At 45.4% G+C, this 17,829-nt stretch overlaps 1 protein-coding gene across 1 annotated transcript in view; it reads right to left on the reverse strand.

Moving 5' to 3' along the window:
• Window positions 1-17,829, reverse strand: part of LOC119162276 (phosrestin-2-like) — an 838,310-nt gene that overhangs the window by 737,579 nt on the left and 82,902 nt on the right. The gene's annotated exons all lie outside the window — the stretch shown is intronic.

Genomic DNA, 17,829 nt, shown 5'->3' on the forward strand with positions numbered 1-17,829 from the left:
CCAACGTGGAGCCCTTGCGGCATCTTACGACAGTTTTAGCGGTTCAGAGAAACCATTTTTTTTTCAGCAGGCGAAGCGTAGACCTATGGGGACTTTTGTTGCTAGCGTCAGCGGTGTGCTTTATAGAGAGCCAGGAGATCGGTTGTTGTGAGGCGTTTGAACTTTTCGGCACGTTAAATTATTTTTTTCTAACCGCAAGTGGTTTTTTATTGTGGTTAGTTTTCAAGAACCTTGTTCAGTTGGGACGAGAGCCTTGCGGTCTGCATCCTGGGATGAGCAAAGCTTAAAGCACGTAGAATGTAGGCCAAGCCCGAAGCGAGTGAGTACGGAAGCCTCGTAGGTGGTCCGAATTTCCGTAAATAGCTTCTCCTATCTGTTTGTGATCAGCAAGCCGCGCGTCGTTGCTGTCTTGTGGCTCGACGCCGGGGCGTCGTGACACCATCCGGGACGATGGGCCTTATCTAGTGAGAACCTTATGTAGTGCGGCAAGTCTAACAGTACTATTTGAGGAGCTAGAGGGTGTTACATAAGATTTAATAGGGCTCAGTGAGGTTATGAGGACAGAAGAGGCTCATACAGTGCTACAGAATGGAGACGTCCTTTCTATCGAGGCTTGCCTGAGAGAATAGAACTGGGAGTAGGGTTCCTTATCCACAGAAACATAGCTGGCAATATAGAGGGATACTATAGCATTAACGAAAAGGGTGTAAGGTATCGTAATTAAACTCAATTTAATGGGTTTATATTAAGAATTAAACGTGGGAGTGTCAGTGAGCGCCACCTGTAGCCGAGGCGTCGAGTGTAGCACACACTTTATGAGCCTGTTTGGCGTCACGTAGCACGTGAACTTCTCATGAGCTGGCAGCTGCCAACAGGTTTGGTCGCTGCCCACGGCAAGTGAGATTTTTGTCAACTTTTATTTATTCACATTTACATTACATGTACATCTAGTAACTTCCCCTGGCGCTATTGTCTGTTAGATCTCATTATTGTTGTGGCAAACACGAAAAAACGGCCCTTTTGTCATTATGTATACACTTCTTCACTTAACAAACACACACACACACACACACACACACACACACACACACACACACATATATATATATATATATATATATATATATATATATATATATTGTTAGGTGGAAAATAACAGTAGTCAGTCCGCAGCCACAACACAACTCACCGACAACGTCCATTTCTTCACTCTCAGTCTAAGGCACCCTTTTTGGGTATGTCCCACTATGCCCTGTTACAGTCAGCTGAAATCACGGCGAGCTTACGGGGCCACAGCAGGAGCAGTGTGGTAACGCTTGAACCTTGATATGTGGACGATGTCCCGGGACAGCAAAGCAGAAGAGGTTGATGGATCATCAGACACAATTTCATATGTAGTGTCGGTCACTCGTCTAAGCACGCAGTATGGGCCCGTGAAACGAGAGAGAAGCTTCTCTGAAAGGCCTGCATGTCGCGTAGGGGACCAAAGAAGAACGAAAGAACCTGTCGGAAAGTGTTCGTCACGATTCCGCTCGTGGTAACGATGCTTCTGCGAGTCTTAGGACGCTGTAATCTGCTGCGGGCAAGCTGACGAGCATGGTCAGCTTGGGCAATAGAGTCACGTACATATTCAGAAGTAGACTGCGCAGCGGCTGGCAGGAAGGTATTCAACAGCCATGTTGGTTCGCGTCCAAACAAAAGGTAAAATGGCGAGTAACCAGCAGGGTCATGCCGGGAGGAATTGTACGCGAACGTCACGTAGGGCAGTGCAAGTTCCCAATCACGATGGTTGGCCGAGACGTATTTTGACAGCATGTCCGTCAGGGTGTAGTTTAAACGTTCTGTAAGCCCGTTTGTCTGGGGGTGGTACGATGTCGTGAGGTTATGTTGGGTAGAGCAGGAACGCATGATATCGTCGACCACTTTCGAAAGGAACGTACGGCCTCGGAGTGTCAGCAGTTGACGAGGGGCTCCATGCACTAAAATGAGATCGCGTAGTAGAAAATCAGCGAAGTCTGTAGCGCAGCTTGTTGGCATGGCTCGCGTAACTGCATAACGGGTCGCGTAATCTGTAGCAACCGCGACCCACTTGTTTACGGAGGCGAACGTTAGGAAGAGACCGAGAAGGTCCAAACCAACACGGAAGAATGGCTCCGATTGGATTTCGATGGGCTGAAGATACCCGGCAGGGAGTCCCGACGGCTTCTAGCGGCGCTTGCAAATTTCACGAGCGTTGACATAACAACGTACACAGCGTGAAAGGCTGGGCCAGTATAAGTAGTGGCGCACACGGTCATATGTGCAAGAGACACTAAGGTGACCCACGGTTGGCACGTCATTGAGCTCGCGGAGGACTGGGGAGCGCAGGTGCTTTGGTATGACCAGAAGTAGGTCGTGACCATTGGGAGATAAATTATGCCGATATAAGGCGTGGTCCTTTAAGGTAAACATGCGAACAGAAGCGTCTTCCGGTGATGATTCAAGCTGTTGTATTAAGCGGCTGATATCCGGATCGCGACGCTGATTGTCCCCGAGATGAAGCAGCTGGGAGATGGAAAGGACGCAGCCCACAGAATCACGTGACAGACAATGCACATCTTAGTGCAGTTTTTCTGATTTATACCCTACGTTGTAAGAATACTCTTGTAGGCAGAGCCCAGTGGGCGAGACGACCTGTAGTATCTTTGAGGGAGGCGAGCCAGCAGAGAGCGTAGTGGTCAGTGCGAACCATAAATGGTCGACCGTATAAGAGCGAAATTTCGCGACTGCCCACACCAGCGCTAGGCATTCGCGCTCTGTGATGAAATAATTACGCTCTGAGGGAGACAGCAGCCTGCAGACATAAGCTATCACGCTATGCTGCCCACGTTGTCACTGAGCCAACACAGCGCCTATTTCATAACCACTGGCATCGGTGTGGACTTCGGTGAGTACCATAGGGTCGAAGTGAGCCAGAACAGAAGAGGAAGTGAGCAAAGTGGTGAGGTCGAAGAATGCTGCTGCTTGCGAGGGACCCCAGGTAAACGTCTCATCTGGTTTGAGTAACTCTGTTAGAAGCCGAGCGATTTCCGCGAAGTTCTTCATGAACCGCCGAAAGTAGGAGCAGAGCCCCACAAAGCTGCGGACATTTTTGGTGGTCTTTGGCACAGAAAAGTCCTTCACAGCTGGAACTTTTTCTGGCTCAGACAGTACGCCGTAAGCGTCAACAATAGGCCGAAGTATTGTAATGCGGCGGTGACCAAACCGGCATTTGAATGAATTCAGCTGAAGGCCAGCGAAACAGAATACATCAATAATTTTAGACAGTATCTCAAGGTGCGCTTCAAAAGTGGGAGGAAACACAATCACGTCATCCAGAAAACAAAGACATGTAGACCACTTGAATCTATGGTTAGGGAGTCCATCATTCGTTCGAAGGTGGCGGGGGCATTACATTAGCCGAAAGGCATGACCTTGAATTGGTTGAGGTCATCAGGTGTTACAAAAGCCGTCTTCTCTCGGTCCATGGGGTCCACGGCAATCTGCCAATAACCAGAACGAATATCGATGGAAGAAACGTAGGCGGCACCATGGAGGCAATCAAGGGCGTCGTCAATTCGTGGCAGAGGGTATGCGTCTTTCTTGGTGATGTTAAGATAGTGATAGTCCACAAAAAATCGCCACGATCCATCCTTCTTTTTAACTAGTACCACCAGGGAGGCCCAAGGACTAGAGGATGGTTCAATAACGTCCTTCCCTAGCATCTTCTTCACCTCCTCCTGAATGATGCTTCGCTCAGAGCCAGACACTTTGTAGGGACGGTGGTGAACAAGGTGGCATCACTTGTGTGTATGCGATGCTGGACAAGGGACGCCTGCCCTAAAGGTCAGTCATAAAAATCGAAAATGTCCTGGTAGGCTTCAAGAAGATGTTGTAGGGCTTCAACTTGCGGAGGTGGAAGATCAGTGGTGATCATGTCTACAATTTTACGGCTGCCACAATGTGCTGCGAGTGGTGTGCGCTGCGTTGAAACAATGGTGTCTAAGGCAAGAACTTCAGTTTGTGAATCGAGCAGCGGACACTGGTAGGCCACAGAAATGGCTTGTGCAAGCACTTAATTCATGTAGCCGAAATTTACAAGTGGTAGAAAAGTTCTGTTATCTGTCATGTTGAGCACCGTGTAGGGAACTGCAACATTAAGCCCAAGGAGTACGTCGGTGAGAGGCGTAGCGTAATAGTCACCGTTGGGCACAGCTGGTGAGCACAGAAAATCGATGTACGCCACAGCTTTGGAGGACAGGTGAACAAAGTCGCTGCATTGTAATCGGTATGTAGGTTGGTAAGGGGCATCACTGATTTGCGGCAGTTCAAGGTGGAGCATACCAGCAGAGCAATCAATCAGAGCAGAGTTGGCGGCCAGAAAATGGAGGCCTAGTATGAGGTGGTGGGGACATGTTGTAAGAACGGTAAAAAGGACGACCACTTCATGACCGGCTATGGTAAGTTGAGCTGTGCACATACCGACGACAGGAACTGTTGCGCCATCTGCAACTTGAACGACACTGGTCAAGGGGGCGTGAGGACCTTCTTCGTGCGACGACGAAAATGCGAACTCACAGTAGAGATGCAAGTGCCCGTATCAATCAAAGCTTCTACAGATGTGCCATCAACATTTACTTTAAGAGTGTTCCGGTTCAAACGTAAGGGCAACAGATGACTTTTGGGAAAGGTCGACAGGGCAGCTTCACCTCCAGAAGCTGCGCAGCCTAGTTTTCCGGGGACATGCGGCGGTTAAACGATGGCGAGGGAGAGGGCAACGCGTATTTGAACGAGAAGGGCGGCTTTCAGGCGGGTCGGATAACGGTGGTTTGGTGGACTAATGAGTTACTGTAAGTGGCGTACGAGCCAGAAAGCATAGATGGCCACTGGCTGCGGCAGTAACGAGCGATGTGTCCCATGCGACCACAGCGGAAACAGATTGGTTTATCATCTGCTGTTCGCCATTCAGACGGATTCTCAGTTCGAAGATAGTACGGATGGCGACGTCTCATGTCCGCAGAAGCTATCAAGGCATCAGTATTATCCAGGGTGGGTGCAGTGGATAGAATACCCAGGTTAGCGAATTCCTGGCGGACAACAACCTGGATCAAGGAGACAACTAGCATTGAGGCGTCGGACAATGTCGGTTTGTTGGCAGCCGCGTAAGCGGCCTCGAGTTCATGTCGGACGATGCGCGTCACGTCTTCGGTTGTAGACAGCTGATAATGTGCGGCCTCGCAAGACGACGTTGAAGTGGTGTTGGGTAGGCGCTGGAACTGGTGTAAAATGTGTCGACTCTTCGCCTGCTCGAGACGGCGGCACTCTTTGATCCCGGCGTTGATGGTCGTTACGTTCATAAATACAAGTAGGCTGAACGTATCGTGGACGATTCCTTTTAAAATGTGCGATATCTTGTCAGCCTCACTCATGTTGGGAGCGGCCCTTTGACACAACGCTTATACGTCTTGAATATAAGTCAAGTAGGGCTCGGTGGACGTCTGTGTACGTACGGCCCATTTGCTTTCGGGCATCAAGCTGTTGACCAAACGGGTTGCCAAAAGTCGCCGAGCTGTTCTTTAAACATTTCGCAGCTTGGGACTGCGTGCTCGTGGTTATCAAACCAGATGCGAGGGGTCTTGTCAAGATAGAAAACGACATTCGCAAACATAACGGTTGGGTCCCAGCCATACTGCATGCTGACGCGCTTGTACATACTAAGCCACTTGTCCACGTTCGCGTTGTCCTCTCCAGTAAAAGTACCTGGATCACAGGGTTGCGTTAGGGTGACGTACCGTGTTGCTGTCGTTTCCGAGGTAGGTGGCGAAGGCGTATCCTCATACAGAGCCATGGGAGGAGACTTAAGGAGCAGTCCACTGCGTAGCTCCGTTGTCAAAAGAGCACCGAGAACCTTCACCAAATTGTTAAGTGGAAAGTAACAGTAGTCAGTCCGCAGCCACAACACAGCTCACCGACAACGTCCACTTCTTCACTCTCAGTCTGAGGCACCCTTTTTGGGTATGTTCGACCCTGCCGTGTTACAGTCAGCTGACATCACGTGACAATATATACTTAGAGGAATACTGCAATGGGCCAGTTTGCCTTCGTGAAGATATGAGATATAGCATAACGACAGCGTTGTCAACAAGGATAAATGTATGTATTTCCCAACAGTTTTGGGAAGGGTACTTCTTTCGTCAGGGGATGAGTTAGACTAACGTAGACGTTCAAACTTTGTTGCTGCCGCGTCCCTCTCGCCTTGAAAGATGTTTGCGAGATTGAGAAAGGACTGAGAAAAAAAGCAAAACAAAAAACACTCTAAACGCTGAGTAAAAAACCAGAATGTGCGCATCCAAATGTCGATGAAAGTCCACATCTGGTTCTCATCTTGTGCTGGCCAGTTCCTCGACGTGTATCGGGCCACGCAAGATTGTCACCGCGGTGGCGGAAGGATCCGACGACAGCGTGCATAAGAGAAGAGTTTCCCTAATGGGTCGGTCGGCTCTTTACCTTTCATCTTCGCCCGTTTCCTCTCAATGGCCCTCAAGTGGTAGGGGAGCGTAAACGCTTCACTTTGTATGTACACGTGAAAATGAAAAAGAAAAAAACAATAAAGGGCACTGTACACGTACGAGTCACTCAAAAAACAAGCATGGTCTCCAGTTACGAATCTTTGTCGCCAATTTCCTCGTGGCTTACTTCCCGGAGGCAGGAGAGTCTTCCGGGGTCCTCGTTGATGCCGGCTACTAATGTTATCAATTTGAAAATAAAATATGCCTCACGCTGTTCGCGCTCACGCCTGTTTAAGATGACGATAGGTATAGCGCGAGGACAGAACGACGACGCAGAGACAAGAAGGAGACTGTGTCGTCGTTCTGTTCTCGCGCTATAACTATCGTCATATTATACCAACTCGCCCAAGCTACCACACTCCTGTTTGAGAAACCGCACTGTAAAATACTTACGCCGATATTTTCAAAACTGTAGCTTGGCAGGCGCAGATGTCTAGACAAAGGTAGCTTCAGCAGTGAAGTGGCGTGGTACCGGGAATTATTGAACCGCAGCCGAAATGGCGTGTCTCTTTTGCCGATTTATTTTTGCCCGCAGATGTTGCAATGTAGCATGTGTATTACGTTACTGGAGTCACAATTAAGGCTTTCAGTTATGCAGATTTTGAAATCCGAGAAGTTCGCTTTTGATTAACCTGTTGTGACCATCTCTGGGCATACCTTCCATCAAGCTTTTCTGCAGGGATGGCACCCTGACTGAATTTTGGAGGCGTTTTTTTTTGCTCTGACAAGAATGTCTTTCAGGTTTTTATCCCTGTGATACACCACATGAGGTCGCTCCACGAAAATTGAAATTAGTCAATTGCTTTGCTGATTACGTCAAAATGGCGTGATAGTATGTTGTTGACTCGTGGCACTGATGAAGAGTAAGTTAGTACGAGTTCTGTTTGGGAAGTCGTTTTAGCTACTCGTCTTGGCTGCTTAATTGCATCATTCCCGTTCGCGTTGAGAGCACGTAGTATGGCATCGTCATTACTGTCTTCGGGATAATTTTTTTATAATAGGGAATGCTTTAGGTATTCTGCGTGTTTGTCGAATTCCCGTTTATTGGTGCATATTCTTCGGTACCGGTAGGCCTGAAAATATGCATACGCCTCCATATTACAAGAAAAAAGCTTATAGATAATAAAATACTTCTGGCGTTAGATATGAGCTATGCACAAGCCGCGTGTTGTGTGTTCTGTATAATAGTTGCTGCGCTTACTACCAAGATGAGAATATGGAATGCCCGTTTTGCAATGCTTTGGATGGCTGCGGTTTAAACGTAGGTACATTTGATGGTCTGTAGGCTTTTTGTAAAGGTTTGTTGACAGGCAGTCATTTTTGACCGAGAAGTGACGTGTCGGTCAATAGGAATATATATATATATATATATATATATATATATATATATATATATATATATATATATATATATAGGCAGGCATGGTGGCGAAAATGGCCGTAGCGTTGCAATAAGTCAAGTAGATCCTCCAAGAGAACGGTAACAACGGAAGTGTTTAATTCGACAGTTTCGGCCAGAGTCTGGCCTTCATCAGGAGTCATGGTACATTCTGTTTGCGCTCACATTTATAGTATTTTGGGTAAAAAATGAGAGGGAAGGAACGAAAAAAAACAGAAAGAAAGAAAGAGTTTGAAAAACGAGAGAGGAAAGGATATCCAGAAAGTTCCAGGTTCCACTGTGCTTCGCGAGTGGCGTCGTCAGTGTGTATTTTCTTAGTATTGCGTTCAGTGCAGTTTGGTGGCGGTCCCTTTATTGTAGACGGGGCCTGGCTAAGGTAAGGGCTTGCGTGTCGCGAAAAATGCTTTTTTTATTATTATTTTTTATTTTTTATTTTTTAAAGACCGTCACTAATTCGGCGTCGGGGACAGCGTTCCGAGGCTCCAGGAAGTCGGCGCGGGAGAAAATGTTTCTTAAGGCGCTGTCTGTCGTTTTGAATGCTATTTTGCTCTGCGAATCCGCGTTTGGGGGTTTTAATTGTGTATGGGGTGGCCCTTCTATATGTCGGGCTTTGTTGTCGAAATGCGGGAAGGGTTTCCAAACTGCGAGAAAGGACGTTTGAAGTGATTGCTATTTTGTACTGGGAAACCGCGTTCGGGGCGTTTAGTTGTGTATGTGGATGTCGGGCTTTGTTGCCAAAATCGGGGAAGGGTTGCCAAAAGGCGAGAAGGGGCGTTTGAAGTGACTTCCGACAGTTCATGCCGACCTTGTCTGAAGCCTCGATGTTTTGTATGCAAAGCGATGCGAGATACAAGCAAGGCAAGCAGCACACAATCCAACTTTTCAATTAACATACGAGGAAATCTAACATGCGATTCCCCTAATGTGGTATATCTACTTGAATGCAACGTGTGCGGCATGCAATACATCGGACAAACGGAAACACCCTTTAGGATTCGTTTCAATAATCACAGAGCCCACGCGAAATCAGCGCCGAATCTACCTCTATCAAAACACCTTAACCTTCCCGGCCACTCCTTCGACAAATTGTCAGTCACACTTTTAGAAACAGGATTTAAATCAAACCGGGAACGTGAACAACGTGAATCATACCTCATACACCGATTTAACACCCTCGAAAAAGGCATAAATGAAAGTCCGGGTACACTTGCAGCAATCAAAGCACTATAATATATACATATGCATTTATATGTGTATATGTACTTATGCATATGCGCATATGTATGGGGGTGTATGTGTGTATATGTAAGTTTATAATTGTAATCATAACAGTTCAAGATTTCGCGGCACTGTGGCGGCGACGAGGACTGGACAACTACAAATATCTTTGCGTGTTTCAGTGAACCACTGTCGTCTATTTCTATTTCTCTGAATAACCGAACAATAGTTGTAAGCCCGACTTGTCGAAGGGTCACCGCATGCACAACTAAAAGCCCCGAACGTGGATTCCCAGAACAAAATGCAATCACTTCAAACGCCCCTTCTCGCCTTTTGGCAACCCTTCCCCGATTTTGGCAACAAAGCCCGACATCCACATACACAACTAAACGCCCCGAACGCGGTTTCCCAGTACAAAATAGCAATCACTTCAAACAGTCCTTTCTCGCAGTTTGGAAACCCTTCCCGCATTTCGACAACAAAGCCCGACATATAGAAGGGCCACCCCATACACAATTAAAACCCCCAAACGCGGATTCGCAGAGCAAAATAGCATTCAAAACGACAGACAGCGCCTTAAGAAACATTTTCTCCCGCGCCGACTTCCTGGAGCCTCGGAACGCTGTCCCCGACGCCGAATTAGTGACGGTCTTTAAAAAATAAAAAATAAAAAATAATAATAAAAAAAGCATTTTTCGCGACACGCAAGCCCTTACCTTAGCCAGGCCCCGTCTACAATAAAGGGACCGCCACCAAACTGCACTGAACGCAATACTAAGAAAATACACACTGACGACGCCACTCGCGAAGCACAGTGGAACCTGGAACTTTCTGGATATCCTTTCCTCTCTCGTTTTTCAAACTCTTTCTTTCTTTCTGTTTTTTTTCGTTCCTTCCCTCTCATTTTTTACCCAAAATACTATAAATGTGAGCGCAAACAGAATGTACCATGACTCCTGATGAAGGCCAGACTCTGGCCGAAACTGTCGAATTAAACACTTCCGTTGTTACCGTTCTCTTGGAGGATCTACTTGACTTATATATATATATATATATATATATATATATATATATCTCTTTTTTCTTCTTTTTTCTCTTTCTGGTACTCTCTGTTTTTGCATCTCTCTTTCTCGCTATCAGTCACTCTCTCTCTCGCCAATAGTACTATAGTAACGTTTCCCTAGAACCAATATAGCAAAGCACTCACATGATTTTCATAAATGCATGTTGAGCAAGCGTGTTTCACAATCCACTGATTATGGTGCTAGCCTTCCGGCTTTGGGTACTCGGTTTTCAATCCTGCCTCGCCAAAAATATTTGTTTTATTTATTTTATAATTTTTCTAGAGAACTGCCTTTTTTCTTCTTTTCGTCATTTTTCCTCTGGACGTTACCGCGCAGTGTATTCTGCTAACGTTCGGCACTTTGACGATGGAAACCATTCGTCATAATGAAAGCTCGAAGGTAGGAGCCGTTCATGATGACGGTTTTCTCTCAACAGTCGGCATGGCCAGCTCTACTGTTAAAAGCGCACTCTACAGCTTTAAAAGTGTCTTGCAAATGAAGTAAAGAATAAAGAAAAGAATGGCAAGGTGGCTAGCTAGCAATGTGTATTTCTTATGGCTGCCTTGCGATGTGAAGAGCCGAGAAGCAAGAAACAGTTTTGCATGTAGAGAAAGGGAAAACCTTACAAAAAAAACATGCACTCTAAGCGAAAGGGAACAAGTTTTGAGGTAGCGCATTTAAATTTATGATGCCGACAATGGCACAGAAATAGGTAGCAGTGCATCAGCTATGCTACCAATACGTGCAAGCATAATAGCTGACGTGCCCCTCTAGAGCGAACGGAAACGCCGCATAAGTGGCTACAATGCATATTTTAGCAGTTGCCCCTTCACGTGGGCAGACGAGAGATGGAGCTTTTGCACTGAACTTGTGCGAAAGCATATTCTATGCATGAGTATCTGAATCTGAAGTCTGCTGAATATCTGAAGTCTGCTTTGATTTGTAATTTTTATATGTACATTCATTATTGAAAATTAACTTGAGAATGGGCTGGAATATGGTGGAAGCTTTGTGCCTTGCGAACAAAAACTGGTAGCTGCGTGCACTTGAAAGACCTAAAACTACGCCATCGTTATCAACACAAAAAAAAGAAGAAGAGAAGTCATATTTTCAAAATAAATAATAATACTCTGGCAGTATTGTGGGTCAGAGAAAATTTCGGCAAGTACTGCATGGGAGAAAGCAATGACGTAGGCCATGTTCTATATAGTATGTGGAACGTCACAGGCATGACTAAAAAGTGAAGATACAAGCACGCCTTTTTTGCTCAATCAGACTTGAAACAGCTACAAAAAGAAATTGTATCTGAAGTACTTTGTTTTTTGTGTCTTTTCTTTTGTTTCCCCGTTCATTGAGCTTCATTTCATTCAGTATTCTCTACAGGTAAGACGCAAGGCGAGTAGTCACGTTAACGCAAGTTATATCGCGTGGCGAACGCGTAGAATTGCCTCGGGCTGCAGACCAAGGGAAGTGCGCAACGAGTGTATGGATTGATGATCCACCCAGGGCACCCAGTTATAAATGACAATCCACAATAACAGGTACAATCTCAGCTGTGCAGCTATGTACGTGCGGGTATTGCCTAACGTATGAGTGGTGTTTACCTCGATAATTCACAAAATGATGAATAATGGCATTGTGGGATCCTCTCCACTGTACTTACACTATAGGAAATGTAGGAGAGTATAAAATGGCCAATGTTCCGCGTACATACGTTGCTTCAATCACGGCACGCTTGTGTTGTCACCGCGAAGCGAACCTCGAGTGGCGGCTGCGAAGGTGAGGGGATGAAACCCGATTACGATATCGCGTGATCAGAACGGGCCCACCCGTGTTTGTTACATGTGTACTATACCCACCAAAATCACGCAACACAGTCACTTCACATGCTCCAACGAAAATCATGTAACACTAGCCACGTGACGTGTTCCCGCTTAAAAGATCACATAACACTAGTAGTAGTAGTAGTAGTAGTAGTAGTAGTAGTAGTAGTAGTAGTAGTAGTAGTAGTAGTAGTAGTAGTAGTACTTTTATTTACAGTAAGCCGGATACAGAGTTCACTGCAGGGGCAAAGGGCTAAAGGTGAACAGCCTGACAAAGGCCCTTGTCCCTTGACAACAGCAGAGGTAGTCACGTTGATACCTCTGCTGTTGATTACAGCCTTGCACCACTATGGTGAAAGCTGTGCACACATTTTAAACGCTGGAATCCGGTAACAATTTTCTTTCAGCGTACCGAAATGATTTTGAATGATTGTGAGCACGAAGGGATCGCGTCATATATACAATGTATCATAATTGTCTGATATATTTAAGTGAACGGCACAATTACGTTGCATAGCTCGTAGCATTTCGTCGACCTTTATTTATTTGTTGAGCTCCCTCCCCCACTCCCCTCACTTTTTTTTGAAGCTTAAACGATCGGATTCCTTCAGAGCTGCGATTTTAGGACACAAGAGTGCCACAACCTATCCACGCAACCAGTTGACCCGCGAATGCCAGGCTGAATTCACAAGCCCTAGGCGCGCTGCGCTTGGGTCGTGTTAATATGCGGGCTCGTATCCGGTGCTCCTCTTGGCGCTGCCATGGCCGTTAGGAAGAGTGGTGGTACGTCACGCAAAGTGGGTGGGGCTGTGGCGAGGAGCACCCAGCGGCAAGATGAAAGCATTGCCAACTTTTCCCGAAGGGTATATAGGGCCCTGGCCGGAATCAGGGCGCGCCAAAGTCAGCGGCGTTTTGCCGGGTTCCGGATGGTGACACTTTTGTCCAAGAGAGCAGCCTATTAGCCCGAAGTCCTTGACGCGGAGCTGCCTCTTCTTAAAATGGCATGCAAGCATTCTGACAGACACGCGTGTGAAACTGCAGTAAAAAATAACTCAACAAATATATTCAAGGCGTCTGTCATAGTGAGCATCAGCCTGCTCTGAAACACTATGGAGTTCCTGTCAGCATTGTTGCGACCCTAAATCTCGCCTATGTTCCTTGATCCACCAGGGATCCAGGGAACTTGGTTGTCAAAACTAGGAATGAAATATTGTGGTGCTCAGCCTGAGAACCTTAGCGTTACAGGAAATTTTTTTTCCAGTCACTCGCAACTGCATTTATAAGTATCATCACTTACATGACATCAGTGATATATCTTAATTTTTTTCGTGAGTTTCCCTCACATGCGTTTAATAGCAGTCGTATCTATTCATCACACAAGCAGTTAACCTCCCTACCTATCTAATATTTTTTTTCTCTCTCTCTTCACGACACAACTAGAATATTTGAAGCGTTCTAATGTCTCTTTTTGAAGCTAAAAATTTCAACTCCAGAGGTTCAGCTGTGGCGTCGAAATATAGGGTAGTGTACGCGTATAGTGTAAAATGTTAATGCAGCCTACTTCCTTTATTCTTTTGAAAAGGGCTGATAGGATATAGAACTATGGCGTGGGGGTGGTGGGAAAGAACAAGAAACTCCTCCTAGCATTCTATTTGAAGGCTGAGGCCTGCATATTTTAGGAAATAAGCTTATAAATATTAAAATACTTGTGGCCTTAGATATGAGCTATGCACTAGCCGTCTTTTGTCCCCAGAGTCAAGACAGACTTCCCCAGGAGCTAATCTGGCTATCCCTATTTTTCTTTCTTTCTTTTTGATCTGAGCGTAAATTGTGATATGCTTTTTTCGATGACATTGCTGAACAGACGTGCAAGCATGGGCGCTCACAAAACGCGCAGCCACTGCAGCCATTGAATTTATCTTTTGTCACTGACAGTATAGCTACGCTAATTTACGCGACTAACTACGTTGACGCATTGCATGCACCGTTGAGTTTTCTAGAACTACTCGGGGCTGTGAATGCTCAGTTAATGCTGTAGGCTGCACAGGGATTCGCCTGTACATGGATTTGCTTCAAACAAACTTGTGTTTATTTTCTGGCTCCTGTTTTAGGGCGAAGGCTTGGGAGCTTGTGGATGGATTAGAGTTTTCTCTCGTACTTCTTACAGATAACTTTAGTGCATGCATCAGTGGCCCAGACATTGCCGCTTCACTATGCACGCAGGCATCACATGCAAGCTTTCATGGGCGGATCAAGGGAGATAGAGAAAGCAAGAAGGTGAAGAACAGGACGGAAAAACAGGCACACGTCTGGTTCTGCACTATGGGTAAGGAAATGAAACTAGGAAGGAAGAAAGGGATTGCAGGACCAAAAGATGGCAATTGGTCACTGTCACTGAGGCCACAGCTTCTATGACATTATGCGACTTCATCACTCGGACCTTTGATTGCGATGTCGCAGCCTTTCCTACTTCTGTGGGAATAAATGGCTGTTAAAAAGCTATTGGTTAACTACATGGGTCAATTTGAAGGAAGCTAATATGTGTTCCTCACAAACGAATCATACAAAACTGGCATTTGTTGCGGATAATAAGCTTGATCAACTGTGGATGCCTGTGCGTATTGTTCAAAAATAGGACGCTCGCGATTGCGACACAAGCTCACTACATGTCCACAATAAGTTTTAACAAAAGAACTTTTCATATTGAAATATACAGCGATCGATCAATTGATATGAGAGGCTTACCATCCCAAAACCACCAGATGATTATAAGAGACACCATTGTTAAGGAATCCGGAAATTTCGGACCATCTGGTGTTCTTTAGCGTGCACACAAACCTGAGCATGCAGGCCTACAGCATTTTCGCCTCCATTGAAAATGCAGCTGACGAAGCTGGAATTTGATCCGCGACCGGCGGGTCAGCAGCCAAGCAACTTAAACACTATATAGAACACCACGGCGGGGTTGGAATATCTAGCGATCTTGAGACAAGGACAACAGAAAATACTGTGTTGGCCACAAAAGGACAAGGAAAAAAAGCACGCTTTTCTTAATCGTTCCGCATAGGAGGTGACTGAGATGAAGTTGAAAATGCAACAATGCATGACAGGCGCTGGTAAAATCCTCTCGTGTCGTATATTGCTACCGGTATTACGTAGATATTCAGGCGCAGTCTTAGCAAAGAGTAACCGTAACTGGAATACCCTGCCTGCGGAATATCAAAAACTTGCGGCAGGAGTGCAGCGAACTCGTCCATTCGTAGATTTTCCTGTTGGAGATAAATATATATATATCATAATAAGAAGAGCTGGAATGAAGTCCCTGCCATGGTACACGATCTGTGAGCACAGCAGTGATTACCTATCGAAAAAGCTTCGTCCTGTCTCTCCAATCTTTTCCATAGTTGTTCTTCTTTCTTGATTCTTCGGCTGCTCACAGTCGCCGCGTATGGCATGAGATCAATATCTATTCATAACGGGCTATCTGAACCATCCCCTGATTCGGAAAGAACTTCTTGATTTGCCAGTGCAGCGAGGCGCGATTCCCTGAGCTCTTCTTTCGTGTACTCTTGATTGGTGAAGGGGAGCCAATGCTCGGAGAACCTACAACAGCCAGCATGCGTAAAATTGCAACCTGCCTGCTTATTTTCTGCATTTTTATGCTTGGCTCTTGTTCTGCCTTATTTTCTTCCAGTTGGGTCTAGGTAGAACACATTGACAGAGACTGCCAGTGCGACTGTCTGGTATTTTTTCATTGCACAACACGAAGCTATGTGGTAGGTAGAATGGCAGCCATTATTCTTTTTGTTAGAGCCAATCGGTAGGGACTTGTAATTATGAGGGATATGAAGGGATTAGTAAAGCCCCGCAGTACCGTACCCGCCGCAGTGCCGAGATCTAGGGCACGGAGGCATGCGCTTGGTATCTGTCCTGAACGCCCCCAATCTGATGGGTACCAACAGATACAAGCAGTGGCCACTCTGTTACCACGCTCTGGCTTTGTTTTTAAAACATTTTAGGCAATTGATGTTGTTCTATAATTGTTAGGGTTGAATGCCCCAAAAACCACGAAACAATTTAGAGAAATGCCGTAGTGGAAGGCTTCGGAAACTTATACCGCCTGAAGTTCTTTAACGTGAACCTAAATTTAAGTACGCGGCTCTTTGACATCTTTGCCTGAATCAAAAATGCGATTACTACATCAATGTTGCGGGTAGGCATTCGATATTGTTCTACAGCTCCGCATCAATTATACATGAGGTGCTTGCCATAGTCCACGATTATCTTTTTGATTTCGCACTTTGACCTAAAGGCAAAGGAGTTAGCCAAAAATAGTTTACGTCAATAGTTTGTGTTGAGTAGAGCAATACATATAAAGCGAACTAGCACAGGCGAACCTGGAGCCAACTTCTAGCAATTTTATTGATTTGCTTCAACGATTAAGGACATATCAGTGGTTAACGGACTGTACTGAACATCCTTTCATGTTTGAAGCAGCGCTCAGGAGGAGTACGAAGAAAAAGAAGCACAGGACCGGCACCGACATGCAACTAATTTTCATTACCAGAAAAATTACTTCATAAGATGCTTTTTATGTATGTTGCTTGTCGCTCTTTGTTACAATGTACATTACCAATATATACCGCTATGCGTGCCTTTTACTAAAAATGTAGTTGCGAGTCAGCGCCTGCCCCATGCTTCTTACTTCTTTGTACTCGTCGTATGTGCGGTGCTCCAACAAAAAATGAAGGCATATCCATTATCTCAATTTTTTATTCTTATGAGAATATGTACCTCGTCATGTGGGCCTAGACATTCGTCTTCTTTTTTTGATAGCACCGTCAAAAGCTTGCACGCGCAAAAGCAAGCATGACAAGCTGTCAATTCCACTTCAGCAGTTCCATTAGCTGGTTACAGCTTCCTTGTCTGAACGATGACGTAATAACCGAGCTGACAGCAGCGCACAGTGGAATGAACACGTAGGTGATCATCCTTTTAGGCGAGCTTGTCGTGACGCTGTCGGAGCAAATTAATCGAGCATCTACCTCACTGACCTACGCAGGGGATCACAGATGACCGCGGCAGAAAAAAATGACATTTTTAGACCATGAAACAAACCTGCGCTAGTTTTTGCATAACCATGGGCAGGATCTAAGTACTTGGCCAAGCAGCTAACCTCTATCTAGCTTACTAGGCCCAAGACCTACCACTCCTGTCACTTTACTGCTTGAACTGATGGGAATGTTATGAAAGTGGTAAGAAATGCCTTATACATTGTATAAAATAGTTTTATGTGATTTTGATTTGTTTCCTGACTACCTGAATCTCACCCACAGTTCACAAAGATGGGAAGTGAAGCAAAATTCTTCATCGTTATTAAATGCAAATTTAGAAAAGTCTGATGACAGATAGAAACGTTTAATGAAGAAAGGTAGAAAAACAACAGAAAATAAGCTTACAAGAAATAAGATACAAAGCGTTCCGAAATTTAATATGCAAATGACGAAGCACACCAGCGAGAAACACCACGGAGGAAAGTTGTTGTATGACTACATGATAATCAACATAGATTCACCTATTTTTGGTCCATTCAAATATGAAAACATTTTTTATTTATTTATATTCTACCTTATTTTGAGCGAGCTGATTTCAGTTTATGCCAGTTCTCTTCATAATTTACTCTCTGCATCTAACTAGCTGTCAGGTTTGGCTGCGTGTTCCATTTCTTAATGTATACA

The sequence above is a fragment of the Rhipicephalus microplus genome, chromosome X (genome assembly GCF_043290135.1).
Source record: "Rhipicephalus microplus isolate Deutch F79 chromosome X, USDA_Rmic, whole genome shotgun sequence".
NCBI lineage: Eukaryota > Metazoa > Arthropoda > Arachnida > Ixodida > Ixodidae > Rhipicephalus > Rhipicephalus microplus.